The sequence below is a fragment of the Syngnathoides biaculeatus genome, chromosome 2, assembly GCF_019802595.1.
Source record: "Syngnathoides biaculeatus isolate LvHL_M chromosome 2, ASM1980259v1, whole genome shotgun sequence".
NCBI lineage: Eukaryota > Metazoa > Chordata > Actinopteri > Syngnathiformes > Syngnathidae > Syngnathoides > Syngnathoides biaculeatus.
In genome coordinates, this window is record NC_084641.1 from 13,694,441 (window position 1) to 13,712,628 (window position 18,188).

Below are 18,188 nucleotides of genomic sequence, written 5' to 3' on the forward strand. Positions count from 1 at the left end.
GATAAATATTTCTGAAGGTGAAGTTACTATTCAATCTATCATCCATCCATCCATCCATCCATCCATCCATCCATCCATCCATCCATCCATCCATCCATCCATCCATCCATCCATCCATCCATCCATCCATCCATCCATCCATCCATCCATCCATCCATCCATCCATCCATCCATCCATCCATTTCCTTAGCTGCTTGCCCTCACAAGGGTAGCAGGAGTGCTGGAGCTTATCCGAGCTGTCAATGGACAGGAGTCGGGGTACACCCTGAACTGTTTGCCAGCCAATTGCAGGGCACGTAGAGACAAACAGCCGCACTCACAATCACACCTTGGACGCAATTTAGTGTCCAATTAACATTGCTTGTTTTTGGGATGTGGGAGGAAACTGGAGTGCCTGGAGAAAACCCACGCAGGCACGGGGAAAACATGCAAACCCCACACAGGGAGGGCTGGGATTGAACCTGGGTCCTCAGAATTGCGAGGCCAACGCTTTTTCCATCTATCTCTAGATATAGATACAATTTTGTTCAAATCATACATAGTTTGTGGTATTTTCACAGTTTAAACTATGGTTATAAACAAGTACAAATATTTGGAGTCAAATTACTCATAGTTTTTTTGCAGTAGTTAGTTTTTTTTAGTTGTAGTTTTTTGTTGCAGGGCTCAGCGCCGCCAGGTCATGGGACCACCTGAGAACACCAGGTGTTATAAGCTCATTTTGGCAGCTACAGTCATGTAGCGCTATAGTCCCAAACCTGGATGAACAGAGTAGGTTGGTGGGTTGGAACAAGGAAAGGCATCCATTCTAAAATCCAACAATAAAACATAATTCAAAAGACCACACTAGAATAGGAAAACTCTGCAAGAAGAGAATAATGTAGATACGATAGGTATCATACGTGTTTTGAATGATACAGAACAGTTTCAGGTTACTTGAGTTAGAATAAACATTTTGCATCACCACACTAAATGATTGATTGATGCATGCTCCAAACTTTCAGGGTTATTGACAAGACCCCTATTTGAAAGAGTTTCTCCTGTAGATGGCCGCAGTAGTAATTGTTGATGCCATTCCATAATGAAAGAAAACCTCCAAGTGGTCACTGATAACCAACCTAACCTGAATAATCAAGAAACACTGAAAAATGTACATTCTATGAAATATGAAAGAGGCTCACTTATGTCCTCCGGTTATGTTTCTACATGCAGCACAGAGTATCTTGAATCTGTGCAGACCAAGATACAATTAAATCTCAACACGATTAAGGTGTTTCGGAGTGAAAGGTCAGCAAGTGTCTAGGGTCAGCAAGTTAGGTCTGAGCGGCAGGTCACGAGTGCTTAAAAAGAAAAGAAACAAAACACACTGCTAAAAACGCTCAAGTGTGGTTAAAAACAAAATATTGCTGTATTTTCAAGAGCCCTGATCACATCTGAGGCAGGAACCTCAACATGCAATCTGAAGATGACACCATTCAAATCAAACCCAGATAGCTGAAGTAGTTTACTCGCAGAGAGGACTTTACATTTTTTAAAACATTTGGCAATATTCATCGATTTTCAGAGCCACTTATCCCCACCTGCGTTGGAGGAGTGCTGGAGCTTATCCCAGCTATCATCGGGTAGGAGGCACCCTGAACTGATTGCCAGCCAGTCGCAGTGCACATGGAGACAGACAACAGTTGCAATCACAAGCTCACCTCGGGGTAGTTTAGAGTCTCCAATTCGGGCATGTTTTGGGGATGCGTGAGGAAACCGGAGTGCCCAAAGAAAACCCACCCAGGCACGGGGAGAACATGCAAACTCCACACAGGCGGGGCTGGTATTTGAACACCAGTCCTCAGAACTATGAGGTCAACGCTCTACAGCTGTGCCACCATGTCGACATTTGGCAATTTCTAATTATTTTAGTGACTGTTGTGTTTCTTATTGTTATTTTTTTTCTTTTAATACCAGAAGATTACCCACAATTTTGTCCATGTGTGTGCAGCCTGTCAGATAATCATCTCACCTCCATCTTATAGTTCCAGTGACAAATGTTCTCAGCGCTTCCAAGCACAATCTCTGAATAATTGTGACTCTCCCATGAGTCATGTCTTTATGTATTGCTCTGCAAATGTGACTATTAAATTGGCCTTGTATGGTGCAAACAAAGAGATTGGGAAATTGACAGATGCAGTGTACTGAGGCACTGACATTTTCGTGGTTGTGCAATGTGCAATCCATTTTGAAAATAGCTATCGTAATTGGTCGTCGGAATCCATTATCTATTTTCCATAAAAAAAAAAAAAATTCTCATTAGGGTCATGGGAGTGCCTGAGCCTATCCTATATGACTTTGAGGCAAATGTGCAATACAGCATGGACTGTTTGCCAACCAATCCCAAGATACAGTGAAGAAAATAAGTATTTGAACACCCTGTTATATTGCAAGTTCTCCCACTTACAAATCATGGAAGGGTCTGAAATTTTCATCGTAGGTGCATGTCCACTGTGAGAGAGATAATTTAAGAATTTATTTAAATTTAATTTAAGAAAAATCCAGAAATCACATCTGGGATGTCGCTGAGAAACACGGAGTTTCAGCTCCCTCCAAAGATTTTCTATTGGGTTTAGGTCTGGACACTGGCTAGGCCACGCCAGAACCTTGATATGCTTCTTACGGAGCCACTCCTTGGATTTCCTGGCTGTGTGCTTTGGGTCATTGTCATGTTGAAAGGCCCAGCCACAACCCATCTTCAATGCTCTGACTGAGGTGTAGGGATTTGCGAGTTTGGACCCTACGCGTGTTCAGGAGTCGAGGAAGATATAACCAATGATTAGAAAAAGTTAACAGAAAATTGATTTATTACAAAGGAATGTGCAAGACAGATGTCCCGGTCTTATTTAGGTATCTGCCGCAAACGAGACATGTATCTTCTTGCAGGATAGCCAAAGAAGAAGACAAGAGCTGCGCGGTAACACAAGGTTTTTAGATGTATGGGTCCATGGTAAAAGTGGCTGCCCCCCCGCAGTCTAGTCCTGGGCCGGGATGGTAACTTTCCGCTCCTTATCTGGTGTTGTTTGTCTCCACGGCAATGCCTGGGAGAGGAGGATGCCACCAGCCGGTTCAAGGACAACCACTGGCTCCACAACACATCCTTGTCTGATTAGCAAATGGACAACACTTTATCTGTTGATTAAATGTATAAGGTCATATTTAAGCAAATAATGAAAGTGCAATTAAAAGTAAAATAGTCTTCAGAGAGAAAGAGGTTGTTCCCCAAAATATCACAATACATGGCCGTGGTCATCCTCTCCCTAATACAGTGCAATCATCCTGTCCCATGTGCAGAAAAACACCCCCAAAGCATGATGCTACCACCCCAATTCTTCCATGCTTCACAGTAGGGATGGTGTTGTTGGGATGGAGCTCATCATTCGTCTTCCTCCAAACACGGTTAGTGGAATTATGACCAAAAAGTTCAGTTTTGGTCTCATCTGACCACAAAACATTCTTCCATGACTCCTCTGCATCATCCAAATGGTCATTGGCAAACTTAAGATGGGCCTTGAGATGTTCTGGTTTAAGCAGGGGAACCTTCTGTGCCATGCCTGATTTCAAACCATGACGTCTTAGTGTATTATACCTTGGAAGCGGTGGTCCCAGCTCTTTTCAGGTCATTGATCAAGTCCTGTTGTGTAGTCCTGGGCTGATTCCTCACTTTTCCAAGGATCACTGAGACGCCATGAGGTGATATCTTGCATGGGGCTCCACTCCGATTGAGAATGAGCGTCATGTTTAGCTTCTTCCATTTTCTCATGATTGCTCCAACAGTGGACCTTTTTTCACCAAGCTGCTTGGCAATCTCTCCGTAGCCCTTTCCAGCCGTGTGGAGTTGTACAATTTTGTCTCTGGTGTCTTTGGACAGCTCTTTGGTCTTGGCCTGTTACAAGTTTCAGTCTTACTGGTTGTATGGGGTGGACAGGTGTCTCTATGCAGCTAACGATCTCAAACAGGTAAATCTGATTCAGGATAATACATGGAGTAGAGGTGGACTTTTTACGGCGGATTAACAAGTCTTTGAGGATCAGAATTCTAGCGGATAGACAGGTGTTCAAATAAATATTTGCGGCTGTTTCACACAAATAAATCGTTAAAAAAGCATACACAGTGATTTCTGGATTTTTTTCTTTTTGGATTATCTGTCCCACAGTGGATATGCACCTACCATGAAAATTTCAGGCCCCTCCATGATTTCGAAGTGGGAGAACTAGCAATATGGCAGGATCATCAAATACTTATTTTCTTCACTGTATATCGGCAGAAGACTATGTATTTATACATTGACATTCATACTTACGGATCAATTTAGTCTTCAGTCAACCCAACATGTATGTTTTGGAACATGGAAGAAGCCATACAAAATACAAAATCCACACGAGCATTGGGAAAACATGCAAACACCACAAAGTAGGGGGAGAATTGGAATTCAGATCCCAAATCTCAAAACTGTGAGATAGTGTGCGAGCCACTAGCTCACCATGCTGCCTTAGCTAGAATCACTTGTCAACATAAGATGGCTGTTATCAGATCATTTCATTCCCTGGGATTTGATTTTCTGTCAACTAATTCAAACCTCTTGCCAAAAAGTTAGCTGGGATTGGCACCAGCTCACCCTATTGGGAGTTGCCAAAGAAAATTGATGGATAGATCACTAAAAATACCACGTTGATTGTTAAATAAAATGTGATTAAAAAACAGAAAAGACAAATGGAGAGAAGAATCAAAGAGCAAAAAAGCATGCCAACTGACTATGAAAACTACCAGGTAAATATTGCCTATATTAACTGATTGTCATGTGCCTTGCGACTGACTGGCGACCGGATCTGGGTCTGCTTTTCGCCCGGGGTTAGGCACCTGCACTCCTCTGACCCTTGTGAGGACAAGTGCCTTGGAAAACGGATGGCTGTATTTTTTTTTTGGGGGGGGGGTGCGATAGAGCTGCTGAACGCACCCAGTCGTGAAGCTGCGGCTATCATGTCTGGATGCAATGGACCTTTCCGACTGGGGATCTTAAGCTCCGCCCCCCTTAGCTACATTCGCCATGTCCCACAAGCTTCCAAAATGGGGACTGAACATAACAAGTTTGAAGTCGATTCTCTAACGTGGATTCCAGATAATATGGCGGTATGTCCAAGAGAGTTCTAGAGAAGTCTCAATTATTTCACGCAAGGATATGTATATGGAATTAAGATTAAGGACGGAGCAGGATGCAATGTCAGAGTTAAAGCGAAACATTGGCGATCATTACAAAAAGTTTAATGCCTCACAAACTTCATATTGAAATCCAAACGGATAAAATAGTGGAATCGTACTGCACATGTAAAGCAGTGTGAGTACTTTTTACTTGGAAAGATCATGAGTAATATCTTTGTACTAAGTTAGGTTCGATTTTCTACATTTAAACAATGTTGATTAATTCAGTCAGTACTGTAGTCACCAGATGAAAAAGTTTGACTTGGCTCGTAATGGAACCCAGTGCTCTGTCTTAAAAGTCTGATGTGATCTAAATAGGCAAATAGACATTTCTCTTGCATGACGTGGCGGATTTACGTATCCCTAACCCAACTCTTCGGCATAAAACATTACACACTTCATACAGCAGGTCATTGATACACTAACAAAGTGAAAGTTCTTCTCCTGCAATGTATAAAACTCTGATAATAATGAAATCAAACTCAGAGAAGATACTTCTCCCTCACTTACCTTTGAACATACAGCCTTGTGTTTTTTGATATTGTTTACGTTTAGTTGTACGTGTGGTCTTCTGCAAGCCATAATCCATCGTAGACACTTCGTCAACTGTGTTTTAGACTTTGGAAAATGAATCAACTGGGTCCCTTGCAACCTAGCAGGATATCTTTCATCAGAATTATGATTTCACCAAGCGCATCTGAGGACCATTTTCTTTGGAACATTATTTTTTCCAAGCAAACCACTACTGACAACCAGCACTGCTTGTGGGACAATATGGCGAGAGGGGCATGTCAAGCCAGGGGGGCTACGACAATGCAGCTATCTGATTGCCTATTACTATACGAGTGATTGACAGCTCGGAGAGCAACTGTGACAGTCTTACACATTTTTCAAAGTTACATGTTTTCATTTCTAAAGTGTTTATATATATATATCCATCCAATTTTTCACCGCTTATCCTCACGAGGGTCACGGGGAGTGCTGGAGCATATCCCAGCTGTCAACGAGCAGGAGGGGGGGTACACCTTGAACTGGTTGCCAGCCAATCGCAGGGCACATAGAGACAAACAGCCGGACTCACAATCACACCTAAGGGCAATTTAGAGTTTCCAATTAATGGTGCATGTTTTTGGAACGTGGGAGGAAACCGGAGTGCCCAGAGGAAACCCACGCAGGCATAGGGAGAACATGCAAAGTCCACACAGGCGGGGCCGGGATCGAATCCAGGTCCTCAGAACTGTGAGGCCAACGCTTTAGCAGCGGATCCACCGTGCCGCCCCACACATATATATATATGTTTTGCCAATCATCTATCTATCTATCTATCTATCTATCTATCTATCTATCTATCTATCTATCTATCTATCTATCTATCTATCTATCTATCTATCTATCTATCTATCTATCTATCTATCTATCTATCTATCTATCTATCTATCTATCTATCTATCTATCTATCTATCTATCTATCTATCTATCTGCGGTGATCATCATCTCATCGCGCGTGTGACTATTAGGGACTAGTTTCTTTGATTTGCAATCATTTTCCTTTGGCGGTGTATGAATTCCTCCAGCCGGTGCTTCGGCTGGCGTAGCAAGTAGTTCCGGTGAATTAGTGGCGGAGTGAAGTCAGGAGAGCGGGTCTTCTCGGGTCTTCCCAGCCGAGTGGAGTCAGACGCCGACAGCGGGTCGAGTCGTCCGGCATGACAGATGAATGACCACAGCAGCGGCCAGTGACACGTCTGCCAAGGAGCGAGCATGCAGCCCCGGCGGTGACAGCGAGAAGACGCCGAGCGGGAGCTTTTTGCCGTCGAGTCACGTTGGGAAGTGCAGTGCAGCAACCACAGTCTGGAGCTCCCGAAGCGGGGTACAATAATTAAAACCCGGTTCGTGTACACTTATCATGGTGAGTAGTCTGCGTTGGCAATTTGAAATGTCAGGTGAGCAGACAGTCGTGATCATTTTCGAGTTCGGGGTATCGCGAACATGGCGATGTTTTTGCAAATTACATGTCTGCCTACATGCATGCATGCATGCAAATCAGCGTCTCGTTCTTGAAATCGAATGTATGCCGGATAAAGTAAACTTCTAAAAGCTGACAGTAGTGACCTTGCAGCATTCCGACTGTGTGACTGACGGACCTGCAGGTCTGCTTCTTAAAACAATTGCCCATGTGGCGAATTGAAGTGCTCATAGACAGTTCCAACTGTCTTGTGCATGTGAGCACACAGCCTGCACAGTGATGTGTGCCCACCGGCGGACGGTCCTTTCCCTCATGACATTAGACGTGACCTTTGAAAATGCATCGGAGGAAAAGTTCCAACAGAAAGGTGAATATGTCTCTTTCACTGGACACTGTATATTTGAATATGCAAATAACGGAGTTACGCAGTACATTTAGCATACCATTGTTGCTCAACATTGTAAATAAATGGGGGAAAAAGTCCTTAGTTTCCGTCAATGGCAGCAGGTGGTTCCTATTCATTTTACTAGTGTGAGTGTGTTTTAAGGGTCACTGATAATGTAGCGGTACACACGCCTGACTTTGGTGCGCCCAGCGTGGGATCAAGTCTTGCTCAGTGGCGACCAGTTCACGGTGTAGTCCACCTTTCGCCCGATGTCAGCTGGGATAGGCTCCGGCATTCCCGCGACCCTTGTAAGGATAAGCGTCTTGGGCAATGGATGGAGTGTTTTTTAAGTGTGTCAGGATGGCAAAGTGTGGTCAGGAATACATATGCTCAAAGTCCTTTGTATCTGGTCGGTAGGTTTCTGGGTGAATATGACTACTGGGTGCTTATGGGTAGTTTTAATAGCATAGCCATGACTTGCACTGGTGTTGAAGCATGCTAATTGTGGTTGAAAAGGTATGTAATGACTGCATTGTACTCATAAAGTGGTAATGTGGATTTTAATTTTATAACCTTGATTTTGTGTGGTAGTCACCGCTGTGCACTAAGACGGTAAATTGTTAGCAGTGAGCACTCGTGCAACAGCATGAGTACCTGTTTCGTAATTCAAACTGAATACTACTGTGGTAAATGGCAACTGGGTACTGCAATGACTTGTAGGTATGGGCACAGCATTATACTGACTAAAGCCCTTGTGGGGTCCACAATTACTGAATACTGGACTGATGGTTAAAAGCAGGGTAATGATAAATGTACAATCATAGTAGTGTGACAACTCGAACTTAGTACCATTGCAATGACAAGCGAGTACTTGTGGAATCTGGTCATAGTGATGAAAAAATCCTGGGTAATCGTACGGTAGAGAATAAGAAACTACAGAGGACCTGTTCAATGATATGTCAATGACTAATTAGTATTTGGGCCCAGTGTGTAATATGATAATGACTTCTGAATACTCGTGATGTAACGACAGTGAGTGCTCATGTAATAACTTAGGACTGACTGGCTGACTGCTTGCAGTATAGTCCGAATATGACAACTCTGTATTCAAGTAATAGTATGGTAATAATAGACTGTGATTTTATTGCAGTACTGTGGCAATGAAAAGTTATTACCACAACAACAACTGAGTATCTTTTTGTGAAATTTGGATGGTAATGGTAATGGAGTAATAGTGTGTGTAGTTACAGAGTACTTTAGTAATTAACAGCTCATGAGCACTTATCCAGTAGCCTCATATTGACAACTCACAGTTTATCTATATAGTGTTAATAAATTTAATATTTGTGCAGGAGTGTGTAATAACTGCTGCATATTTGCATTATAACACACAATAACTACATTTACTACATGTGCGCAATAATATGTGAATGACTACAGCTTACTTGGACAGTAATGTAGTGACAACCACTAAATAATCGTCAGATGTGGAGTAACTCATGAATACTTGTGGCAGTAACATAGTAATTAGGACTTAATACAGCCCTAATAATGTTTTATAACTCCCAAGCACCTGTGCGGTAACGTAATAAGTACTACTTTGAATTCTTCTAATTATGTGGAGTAACTTTTGAGTACTCTGGCTAACAGGAAAGTGCACTCTCAAGCACCTGTGCGGTAACGTAATAAGGACTACTTTGAATTCTTCTAATTATGTGGAGTATCTTTTGAGTACTCTGGCTAACAGGAAAGTGCAAATATGAAGTATTGTTGAAGTGATCCATTTTGACTGAGAAAATAAAATCCTTGTATGTTGGGGATGAGTGATGTTTAGCCAGGGTTGTTAGTGGAAGTTGGGCAGTTTTTGAAATACTGTTTTGTTGTCATGTAGTATGGATGAGTTAGGAAACTAAGCTGTTTTGGATCATAATTTGTGGTAGATTTATAGTTTCAATTATTTACTCATTAAGTGCTGTGGAGGTTTAAATTATTTACTCATTAACTGCCGTGGATATTTATATTTGTCAAGTGGAATTCAGTGGGGAGGTGAGTAAGTCCAGTGGAGTGAGTGACGAATGCCATGTGGAAAAGCCAATGATGTTCAACTTGACCAAGAGTCAGCGTTGTTTCGTGGTGCGTTTCATAGTTGTAGATCAGCAAATCAACTATTTGACACAATTTTTTTTCATTTATTTGAGATGGTACAAAAGCAAAAAATATTCACGTCCAAGTCACTATTGTTTTCTCGACTTGTTGGTCAGAAACCTGTGTTTTTGGTAAAACTGACTCATATTTTGTTGATTTTACTGACGAAGAACATTAAAAAGAAATAGAAACAAACTTTTTTTCTGGAAGAAAAAAGACAACCACTTTCTTTTTGTTGGTCCAGCACGAGCTTCACGATATACAGTATCACTTGAGCATCGTCACCGCAATGTACGTGGGCACTGTAAAAAAATGACAATGAAATTTACACCTAAATGCATTCATGACAGAATACAGTAGAAATAATGAAAGTGTTGAATTCATACAAATAGCTTTTACATTATTTAATGATTCACAAATGCAAAATTTAAAATAAAGTTTGTTAAAAGAAAAGGGCGGCACGGTGAGCAACTGATTAGAGCGTTGCCCTCACAGTTCTGAAGCCTGGGGTTCAAATCCCGGCCCCGCCAGTGTGGAGTTTGCATGTTCTTCCCTTGCCTGCGTGGGATTTTTAGGGGTACTCCGGTTTCCTCCCACATCCCCAAAACAACCAACATTAATTGGACACTAAATTGCCCCGAGGTGTGATTGTGAGTCCGACTATTGTCTGTCTTGATGTGCCCTGGGATTGTCTGGCAACGATTTCAGGGTGTACCCTGCCTCCTACCGGTTGATAGCTGGGAAAGGCTCTGGCACTCTTGTGACCCTTGTGAGGATAAGCGGCTGGGAAAATGGATGGATGTAATTACCGTAGGTGGAATGTCATTATCTTTGTATGATGTTGTAATGGGTTACTGCAACAAAATCAGCAGAACTCTGCCTAATTCTTGCTTATTTGAAAGAATTAATTAGCAGCATGTTCATGTTAATTTAGCAGAAAAAGCCCATTTAATTTGTCACTTAAAATGTATTTTTGTAAACTTTAACCTTTTCATACTGTAAAGCATAGATGGTATTCTGGAAAGCTGTATACATTTTTACCATATAATTTTTTTTACAAACAAATTTTGACAACCCAGCTGCCTGAGTCTACACGGTAGTCACTTCACAGGTTTGTGCAATGTTGGTGAAATGATATGTAGACAACCAGCTGTAAATGGATTGGGGGGAGGGCACTACGGCATTTGTCAAGGGACAAACCTAGATGTACAAAACTCCAATTTGGAGATGCTGAATGAATGAATGAATGAATGAAGGCCATTTATTGTCATCATACAAAACTATCATGAAATTGGAGAGCCTCTTCTGCCTCACCGCATACATAAAAACAAAATACATAAAAAAATAAAATACATGTGTTAAATTGAATGCATAAAAAGTATTGCCAAAATATTGAAATCAGTGTCCTTTTGCACTGATAGTGTGGCGAGAGGAAAGATGAGAGTTCAAGGTGGTGATGGCTCTCTGGGGAAAAAATATTCCTTAGTCTGTTGGTCCTTGCTTTGCTTTGCTTCCTTGCTGATACATAATATGTTAAAACGTGTATAAAATAACATTGATTTAATGAAAGAATATTTTCAGGAATGTGGTAATGAGCATCCGTTTCACCGTATAACTGCACATGGAAAGAAATCATTCCAACTCGAACTCTAATACGTTATTGTTGTTAGTTGATTTTCTACATAAGCTATTATAAAGTAACTGTCCAAACACGAGAGGGAAAGAGTAAAATATGCGCTGGTTTTCATGTCACGGGTAAGTTATCCAGTATTTTTTCCACATGGAAAAATACATCACAGGATAAAAAACTAAATGACATCATATTTTTCCAAAATCATGCAGTCCTAGCCTAGTGCTTATATTGTCACAAAACACAATATTTTGTTGGTTTTGAAAGATCAGTCAAAAATGCTCTCAAACAAATGACAATATTCGGAACTTTAAAAATGGCTGGCAGTGAATGAGTTAATATAGGCAATTAGAAACAATTTTTGGGGGCATCAATTGCTAACATTTTTTCGCTATCCCCCGCAAATAGCAGAGATTTACGTTTTCCTTTTTTTCAGTGGGGCGTGCAGGTCACATTTATATGATGCTCATGGTGCTCTTATGTTGCCCACCCCACAAATATGTTGATGTAATCGAGTTACAAAAAGGGGTCTGTAACCTCACAGTAGACAATGAGATGCACTGTAAAGAGTCATTGCTGTTCTTGTTGTTGCATTACAAAGACGGAGCTAACACGGCAGACTTTATCTGGAAAAAGAAAACGGACAAAGTGAAGTATACGTGCGCACGTGTATTTTGGTTTGTGGAAGCGTTTGAAAGTGCTGCCCTCCTGGTTTGGATGCGTCTCTAATTCCTATCAAGATGAGAGCTGTCTGAACAGAACTCTCTCATCATTATTTGCTATGAGATTTACTTGCGCTCGTAAATGGTGTTGATTGAGGGTAATTTGGCTTTTTAATTGCCAAACAGCTGCCGCCGTCTCTGCTGATTGCCATTGTAGATGTTCACAGTAGATCACTCTGAGACCCCCTAAATGCCTCATTAAAACATTATGCGGGATTGCGTGAAACGTGAAGAGAAGGAACCCTCATAATGTTTTACTCATTTGTGTTTTATCATCGGAAAGGTCGTTGTAATTATCGTCAATGTCAGTAAATGCACATTGGTAATGCCATTTTATAAGTTGAATTAAGGGCTATTCGTGGATACGCTACATGCGTCTCGTTTTCGTGGCTCAAGATGAACGCAGCATGAAACTCTCAATTTGTCACGCCTGTCAAGATATTACTTTCTCTCCTTACTTATTCATTATGACTCATAAATTCATCTTAGGTGCCTTTGCTTTGAAAGAAGGGGAAAGATGTGTGAGTTAAGTCAACAGACTGTCCATAAAGAGACTATCCTGAGCAAACGTGTTTTATCTTTTTTTTGTTTGTTTTTAGATTTTAGTTGTTTGCAGATATGTGGATGAGATTGGAAAAGGTTATCTTTAGATGTTAGTACATATGTTTTACCACAGTAGGGTACAATTTTGCGTTTTGTTCTATGGCATCTTGAAACTTCTGCTTGGTGTGTATCATCTCCTAATTAAAAGCCCAAAATAGATGTGTTTGATGTGGGTAGCAGCCTTTACCACAGCGCTGACCCATTTATCGTATCGCATGTATGTTGTCCACTATACTGTATGATCTCTTTTCAAGACCTTTTCACAGTGTTATCGTTTTCCTGAATGTGTGTATCACCTATTAGTAAGAAATCTGTCAACTGGATAAAACATTTAGTAAGAATATCCTTTTAGTCTACACCCACTCTCTTGGTTGAGTTGCCTGATACTGTTTTCTATGCTGTCTTTGAATGTAACACAACTGGAATACTGCAGTGTCTTGACACTTTGCTGCTTCTATCAGTAGTTAAAGTCTAATTGAATTTAATTTCACTTTAAAGTATTGTTTGGTGACTTCTGTGCAGGCAGGGTGGGCTCAGTTCCCAACTAGTGAGGGTGTGAATGTGATGGTGAATGGTTTTCTGTCTCTATATGTGCCCTGCAACTCACTGGTGGCCAGTCCAGGATGTAGTCCGCCAGGATGGGGCGTGGTTCCCAAACTTTTTTTGCAGCCCCCCCACTCTCTATGCACAGTTTTTCTATAAATACACAAAGGTTTATCTTGGAATAATCAATAATCCCTACAGTGGAAATTTTTGTATTTGAAAAATGACACTGGTGACTTTATCAAGCCACCAGGAATAAACAAAAACCTGAACTTTTTTTTGGGGGGCTGAACATCTTTCAGCATTTTAGTGGCTGGTGTGAGCTCATGTGCTCGGTAGTAAAATGAACTCCATCTGCTGGGTGCAATATAACAGAGAGTTTCTTGCAGCCCCCACACCCTTCATTATGTTGCGCCCCCTAGTTTGAAAACCACTGCATTAGGGTAAAAAACCCTAAAAATGACATGACATGACAAAAAACTCATTGCAAATCACTACCATCAGAATTAGTTTTATTCTGTTGTCTGAATGGCAACTCTTGAATATGCAGGTTTATTATACACTTTGCCATCGAGTGGAAGATCATTTCATTCTACCGGTCACAATATGTCACCAGCACATATAGCTAAGCAAAGATACGTTTGTAGTAAATTGTAATTTGCAGAACAATTAAATGAAATTGGATAATCCTCCACAGCTAATGATCTTTCGTCACACAGTAGTGGTTTGGAATCGGTGGATCATCATCACATTTAAACATGAATGTACAATTTAGAAGTGCCCAATTAAACTGATTTTGATAATCAGGAGATGACTTTTTTTTTTTTTTTTTACAACAGCATTTATGAAATTGACACCCCTTCAACATTAAGAATATCGAAATCATAGAATATCTACTGTTGAGAGGCTGACACTGCAGGATTTGACAATTTTAAGTTAAACAATAGCTTTAAATGATGAATTGATTATGAAAATAGTTGCAGAATAATCAAATAATTGTAACACTTCTTGGTTCAGAACATCTTTAGACATATGCTTTGTTCTTGCAAGGGAATTACGTGTAAAAAAAAAAGTGCTTGTCACTCAAATGTATCATCTTAAGTTTTTTTTTTTTTTTTTTAGGTCTTCCAGAAGCCTTTGCCATTTAGAAAGGGCTGTCTGTCACAAGGCCTTTGACTATCTGATGCTCCAGTAGAACATCACAACCCCGTGTAAATATTCAGTCTCTGCAATTTGTCTCATGCTCAGGAAAATACAGTTTCAATTTCAAAGCAGTGACACCCTTTATCTTGTCCTGAATCCTCTTTAATTCTGTTTTGAAAGTATTCCTTTTTTTTCTTTTTAGATAAGTGTTTCAAAGAAAAGACGGATGATCACCTTTAAAGGACTTGTTTAGACTGAACTCGGCAACCACACAAGGTAGGGGAGTAGCTTTCGTCAGGAGCCTGTTGTAAAGCTTCTACAGTATCTTAAACAAGTTGATAGTCATTATACACCGCTGGATATGTTTTAATTAGTTGCAATTGTTCGACATTTTGCATGTAAAACATAATTATAAACAACTACAAGGAAGCTGTTGTACTTCTAAAAAATGTAAATGACTCTCCATTATAAAGTGCAACAACAGCCAAGCTATGCCTTCGAGCCAGGGTCCTCTAGGTTTTGGATGTTTGCTTCCATTATTAATGTTATTCACAAGCCAAACTTTTTAGGTTGTTGCAGATGAGCGCTTTAATCTATTTTTGCTGTAAATTAATGAATTTTTAAAGAGGACTAGTTGTTGAATATGACTGGAAGTTGGGATGTAGTTAGAGCTGTGGTGACGCAGTGCAATAGCCTCCTTTACTGCGCTGCACCATTTCACAAACATCTCTCTCCTGGGACTTTCCGTTGGGGGAGTTTACTGAAGTGCTGCATTCCTATGTTTTATTTATGACAAAATGTGCCTTTTTAACTTTTTCATTTTTTGTCAAAATCTCAAATCACGATAGCTTTTCCGCATCCCTAAGTCTGCTATGCTATGCAAAGTCTTCTGGATCGCTGGCCCTTCTCTACCTCGGCAGATGTTTTCAGGTGTTATGTTCTTTGTGAGCTTTTAGTGAGGCAAATGATTTATTGCACGGCTTCAGTGTTTTACTTTCCTAATCCCTCAATAATCTTTTCTTCTAGCAATAATCCTGAGGAAAAAAAGACCAAGATTATTTGATACCTTCGTTCAGTGCCAAACTAGTATTGTTTCCACTGGTTGTTGACTGGTTTGCATGAGTTATTTAGTAGTATATGTAAAAAAGAGGGAAAGCAATAACCAATTACATTTTGGTGCACATCGGAACAAAATGGATATGCCACTGTTTGTGCTCACCCTCAATTGTGACTTTACATAACTTTTTTGTGGCGCTGCTCGTCGTTAGGAGGAATTCATTATTATGTCTTCATTACTGTAAAGGTATATATCATTTTATTGGCACTGATTACCCGATTTCCCCACCATCTGGAACTCTCTTCTCTCAGACGTTTAATACACCCCAAATTTTGGTACTTTGAAACAACTCAAAATCCAGCTCTTAAAATTTTTTATATCTAGTGTCATGTTATCTATTTCATTTGTGTAAAAAGGTCTTGGGTCCCTTGAAAGGTGCCATATTAATTCATGCTATTTATATTATTATTAGCCTTTTATTGCATCATGAGCCTAAATGATTATTCCAAAAAGAGAAAACCTTACCAACTTTTCTAATTTTAATTATAATTATAAAATACTTTCACAAATACAAAAATTTATTTAGCAATCATACTTGAATTGAAAGCATCACGTATTGAGCTAGTGAACAAATTTTTTTCGAGCTAGAAAGCAAGAATGTGAGGATCCTGCGTGTTAATATGCAGGCCACACATTGGCGGAGGTCTCCGGTACTGAGTGCTTTTCTAGTTTCATTTGAGATGCAATTGGCTTGCCTCGGCTGACAGCTTGCGGTCTTCCGAAATGGCCAATGAAATAGCTGCCAGACCTTTAAATGCAGATAAATGATCTGCTCCTCTACTTGTTTCTTTTCCCTTTGGAGTACTGGTGTGTCTGCGCATTTTCTTTAAGGACTATAACATAAACATCACATCTTCTTTGAGAATATGCTGACAGGAGCGACTGATAATTACCCCACCCAGCATCACTCAGAGTGAGCAGGCCATCATAAAGGTAGCTTGATTTGCTTTCATATACAAGCAAGGAACCTTTTCAAGCTGATGTGTTTTGGCACTGAAGCAGAAAGTAATTAGGATGTTCGATACTGCTTTTTGGACCACTTCTTTTGACACATTAGCCCGAACCCTCCCCACGTGCTCCCTTCCCAGAAAACCCTTTTGCTAGACATGCTCTGGGTGGGCATTTTGTCATTATTTCATTTTCCTCTAAAAATATTTTGATGCCTCCTGCCTTTTGCCCCCACTACCCCTCTCACCCCCCCATCACTCCATTCAAAGTTCTTTCTATTAAAATGCAGAACTGTAAAACCTCTCAGTCTAAAAGCCTGCAAGCAGTGGGGGACTGCTAGCTATTAGTGATGCATGTGGCTGAGTGAGTACATCACAACTGCAAGGCCCAATGAGTGAATACATTGACATCACACACACACGCACACACGCACGCACACATACTCTTGACTCGTTTTAAAGACACAATGTTTAGAGTCGGGAAAGCGCCAGCTGCAATATGGCTGGCAATTTATTTAGATTAGTAAGTGTAAAACTATTACATTTTTCCTAAGAAGCAAACCTCAAATCATTGCTCCGCTCAGGTCATTTATTGAAAAAATTAACAGGCATTGAGTCACAGTTGCCAAGTGGCTAAAACAAACTTCTGAATTTAAAAAAATAAATAAATAAAATGGCATGTGACTTTCTCTTATAACTAGTCATGCTGAAGCCCTAAAACATTTTGTAGAACATTCCCGTCACACGCATCAGAAACATTTAACCAACATCTTATGTATAATTACCTCAAGGAAAAAGAGCAATAATAAAATAATATTTATTATAAATATTATCAAATTATTTAAAAGGTCGACACACTGACGCAGCTGTAGAATGTTGGCCTCAGAGTTCTGAAGACCAGGGTTCAAATCCTGGCGCCGTCTGTGTGGACTTTGCATGTTCTCCCCGTGCTTGCGTGGGTTTTCTCCGGGCACTCCGGTTTCCTCCCACATCCCAAAAACACACATTTAGTGGAGACTCTGAATTGCCCATAGGTGTGATTGTGAGTGCGACCGTTGTCTGTCGCCATGTGCCTCGCGATTGGCTGGCAACCAGTTCAGGGTTAACCCTGCCTCTTGCCCGATGACAGCTGGGATTGGGTGCATCATAACTAATGAGGCTAAAACCAGATTAAAGTGACCATTTTGTCTGCCAACAAATTGAATGAGATCAAGTGTCAAAATATTTTCTCAAAACAAATAGATTAATCAGCGATAATATCTGGAAGGTTTTGAGATGTCCAAGTCCATATCCAGACTCGAACCCCAAAGAGCATGCAATATACTGAGTAAAGAGGAGGCTGACGGGCATATACCTCCAAAAGCACACAACAGAAAAGCTACAGTAAAATCCTTGAAATGTATCACAAGACAATTAAAAGAAAAAAAATGTAGATGTATACAGTATACACTTCATTGATTCAGCTTCCATTCCACTTCTCCTCACTAGGGTTTTGGGCATGCCTTAGCTTATCCTAGCTATCGTTGGGCGAAAGGTGGGGTACACCCTAAACTGGTCACTAGCTAATAATCACAGGGCAAACCATTCACACACATTCACACCTACAGGCAATTTAGTGTTTAATCAAACTACTGTGCATGTTTTTGGGATGAGGGAGGGAACCAGAGTACCTGGAGAAAATCCACGCAAGCATGGGGAGCGCTTGCAAACTCCACACAGGCGAGGCCAGATTTGTACCCGGGTCCGCAGAACTGC

At 40.6% G+C, this 18,188-nt stretch overlaps 1 protein-coding gene across 3 annotated transcripts in view; it reads left to right on the top strand.

The window, feature by feature from the left end:
* Positions 1-6,885: 6,885 nt before the first annotated feature.
* Positions 6,886-18,188, top strand: part of LOC133494563 (forkhead box protein J3-like) — an 84,253-nt gene continuing 72,950 nt past the window's right edge. The window contains exons 1-3 of one of the 3 annotated variants that reach the window (XM_061808513.1): positions 6,886-7,141; positions 14,349-14,437; positions 14,572-14,645. The gene's annotated coding sequence lies outside the window, so the exon portion shown is untranslated. The remainder of the gene's footprint in view (positions 7,142-14,348; positions 14,438-14,571; positions 14,646-18,188) is intronic. The other 2 variants (XM_061808532.1, XM_061808522.1) reach the window with 2 other exon arrangements.